General features: G+C 41.0%; 1 non-coding gene across 1 annotated transcript; it reads right to left on the bottom strand.

The window, feature by feature from the left end:
• Positions 1–275: 275 nt before the first annotated feature.
• LOC139869680 (small nucleolar RNA R71) lies at positions 276–381 on the bottom strand. Its single transcript, XR_011766263.1, has one exon. It is a non-coding gene; the product is annotated as a small nucleolar RNA R71 (small nucleolar RNA).
• Between the last annotated feature and the right edge of the window lie 3,749 nt (positions 382–4,130).

Here is a 4,130-nt window from a genome sequence, read left to right as displayed (position 1 = left end):
CGAGGGTAACTTTTTCACGTTGATCAAGGATACATACTTTCATGGGTTGATAGATGAAAATCCGTTCGAACATATTCAACACTTTAATGATCTTTGTGATATTTACAATACCAAAAATGTCACCGATGACGCTTTTAAGCTAAGGGCATTCCCCTTCACACTTCAAGGAGACACAAAAGCTTGGATGCGAAGTTTACCATCCGATTCATTAAGGTCTTTTCAAGAATTAACAAATGAGTTTATCAATCATTTCTTTCCACCATAAAAAGTAGAGCAGCTTAAAATGGAGATTAATGGGTTCACACAACGGGGTGATGAGAGTTTGTATGATGCATGGGTTCGATTCAAGAAGCTACTAAGAGCTTGCCCACCGCATGGTTTGACGAAGAAGGAGTATATCAACACATTCTATCGGGGTTGTAATACTTTTACGAAGCAATATCTTGATTCTTCATCCGGTGGGGTATTTATGTACAAATCACCAAATGCGGCCGAAATTAAGCTAGAAGACATCTTGGTCAACACGTATGAATGGGCGCCTTCACCTCGAGATTTGACAAGGAAAAGTGTAGCACAAGTCGAGAGTGATAATGGACAAGTGACGCTTGCAAGCTTGAACAATCAATTTCAAACATTTGAGAAAGAATTGAAGAAGATTCAATAAACAGTAGTTGCAATGCAAGTAGGTTGTCAACGATGCGAAGGTCCACATCTCACGAAGAATTGTCCTCAAATTACTCAATGCAATCAGGTTGATCTAGATGATATTCCCATGAATTCAGATGTTCATGTGAACTACGTGAGTAATCAAAACTACCAACGGGGAGGAACATCTAACCAAAGCTACTACAATCCTAATCAAAAACAAGTATCAATTACCAACCAAACCAATACACCACCCGGATTGACAAACCAAAACCGAAATCAAGGTTACAACAACTATAACCAAAACCGAAACAACAATTTCCAATACCAAAACCAACAATCTTACAACAACCAAGCCAATTAAAATTATCAAAACAACCAAGGTTATAGTCAATCACAAAATAACCAAGGTTACAATCAACAACCTCAACAAAACAATCAATAATCCCAACCTTCGAAGAGCTTAGAAGAAATCATGCAAAACTACATCAAGAAGGTAGAATCAACCTAAGCTTTTCTAATGAAAGAGAATGAATTCTTAAAGCAACAAATCTGAAACCAACAAGACTCATTCCAAAACCTTGAGAGTGCCGTTGGACGACTTTCAAATCAATTTGCCGAAAGACCACACGGAACTTTACCTTCAAATACTCAAGTCAACCCGATTAACAATTACAACAATAACCGTCAACACAATCAAAACCAACAACATAACAACTCAAGAGTGATTCCTATCGAAAGCATCAACCAAAACCCTAGTAACCCAAACCAAAATAAAAATGTCAACGCCATAACCACTCGAAGCGGTTTAACCACTCAAAGGATCGAAGATCCTTAACCACAACCCTTTATAACCCATGAACCACTACCAAGTTTTATTGAAGAGGATACCGGGGTTAGTAAGGAGAAGGGTAAAGAAAAGGTCGACTCAACCGAGGGTACGGGTAATGATGAATCGGGTAAGAAAAAGGGTGATGAGTCTCCAAAGATTACGAGACCGGTGCCATATCCAAAAGCTTTAAAGAAGGACAAGTTGGCGGCTCAATACAAAAAGTTTCAAGACATGATGAAAAACGTCTCGGTTAACCTACCTATCACCGATGTGCTTAAAGGAATGCCGAATTACGGTCGGTTCATCAAGGAGCTAATATCTCAAAGGGGTAAATATCATGACGAAACATCTTTCTTTATCGAAAAGGAGTGCAACAAGATTCTTGCATCAAGGCCAAGGATTCCTAAGAAGTTAGGAGATCCGGAAAAATTTGCTTTCCCTTGTAAGTTCGGTGAATCGGAAGTGTTCAATGCACTAGCCGACTTGGGTGCAAGCATTAACCTAATGCCCCATTCACTTTATGAGAGGCTTGGTCTTGGACCTCTTAAACCAACTCGAATTAGGATAAGATTGGACAACCATTCGTTTGATACCGCTATTGGCATCGCCAAGGACATCTTGGTTAGCATTGACACCTTGGTGTTCCCGGTCGATTGTGTTATCATAGAGATGAAGGAGGATCTTCAAGTCCCCCTCATCTTAGGTAGACCATTTTTGGCGACCACCGACACTATCATCTTAGTACAACGCAACCAACTTAACATTGGGGTTGGTGAAGAGCGTGTGACCATAAATATCTGGGAAGCTATGAAGTAACCGAGTAACACCGATGATGATGAGTAATGATACGTATATCCGCATAACTATGCGGATTACGCATCCAAAGCCCTAAACCGCACGTAAATTTCCATGTCAGAGATATGGCACGGGTATAGCCGCACTCTATGCGCCTATACCATCTGATGTAAGTTTCGTATACTTGCATAGAGGTCTAGTACATTCTAGAAGAATGTACGGTATAATCAATTCGGATTCTTTTTCTTTAATAACGAAAGTTAGTTAGGATAAGATTGCATTTAATTAGGGAAGAGATTCTATCGAAACCTTAATTCGTGAGCCTATAAATACATAACTCATAAACCCTAAAAAGATATTCATTTACTCATACGTAACAACAGCATACATATCTTCATCGTACGAACAAAGCTTCATACGATCTTAAAGACTTTCAGGTATGTCTCGAACTATAAAACCTTCATGTCTTTGGGCCACTCAACCCCGTATGCTGGGTTGTTGGTGGACTCTCAAATCGGATACCCTATCGGAATCGAGACGATGCCGATGTGGGTTATCCAAGATTAAGCGTCGGAGGTCCGAATGTTGTTAGTCCTTAAACCCTATCATGCACTCAAGCGTAGGTTCAACTTGACCTCGTGAAAATATGCTTTATCATTTGGCGCCATTCGTGGGACCGTTACATGAACAAATAAGAGGAAAATTTATGTTGAATATATAATTCGTTTCTGTATTTTCCATAAAATGTTTTTTGTTTATACTAATCGGTCGATTTCAGGTTATTCACATAATTAAGATCAATGGTGGGCAACAAAGGTTCGAAGCCGACTTTTCTGGCATTTACAGGTCAACGGACACCTGCACAAACATCAAAACAGGCATCTAGGGCAGAAGGGAAAAAGGTATCAAAACCCCCTTCAACAGAGGCTCTCCTAATGGGGCCGACAAGCGCCGAGATTAAAAAAAACGGTCTCTCCGACCATGGCGAAGACCGAAAGCGAGTGGCTGCAGAGTGTGGGGGAAGATACGCCCCCAGGAGTAGAAACTAGCTACGTCCGTTTCAAAGAAATGGAAACTGGGCGTATGAAGTCTCCAGAAAAAATAAGTTTCAGATCTCCAGCTAATACATCGCATATACACTCTAAAGAAACAGATGTTGGGTACAAATCTCCACCAGGTAATGTCAAGCTAATGGCAAAAACTAGGTATGTAGGAACAATCTCAATTATCACAACGGTAGAACCAGAAACTCAAACTTTGAGGGTTACTCCGGCAAGTGCGCAGGAAGAAATTAGAAGATTGGGATTGAGAAACCTGGACGATTCGTACATTACATAAGCGCCACTACAAGCAAAAATGACTTATACATCACCCCAACCAAATGTATGTGAGTTAACGCGAACTCAACATTAGGGTGACCAGGGGAGCGCACGTTATAACCCGCTAGAGCCAAGCAGTTCGAATAATTTTATTTCACAACTACAGCAAGTTGCACCTCCACACTTAGCGCAAGCATTTAATGAGCCAGCACGAGTCTAGGAGTTTATGCATAACTGGTTTGTAGTGATGCAAGGGCATAAAGCAAGGGAATATCTAGAGGTGGCTCCCACCACAGAAAAATTCGCCGCACACATAGCGAATCATCCGTTTCCGGAAGCACCTGTGATACCATTAACATTAGGGAGTTATGACGGGTTGTCAGACCCCGCTAAATTCCTACAAAGGTTTGAAGGAACTGCGAGAACCCATAGTTGGGGAGATGCGGTAGCATGTCACATGTTACCAATTGTGCTGCAGGGAGTAGCACAGGAGTGGTTCAATAATCTAACCCCCAGGAGCATAATAGGTTATGCGGACC

The sequence above is a fragment of the Rutidosis leptorrhynchoides genome, chromosome 9 (assembly GCF_046630445.1).
Source record: "Rutidosis leptorrhynchoides isolate AG116_Rl617_1_P2 chromosome 9, CSIRO_AGI_Rlap_v1, whole genome shotgun sequence".
In the NCBI taxonomy this organism is placed as follows: Eukaryota; Viridiplantae; Streptophyta; class Magnoliopsida; order Asterales; family Asteraceae; genus Rutidosis; species Rutidosis leptorrhynchoides.
This window is presented reverse-complemented; position numbering and strand designations above follow the sequence as displayed.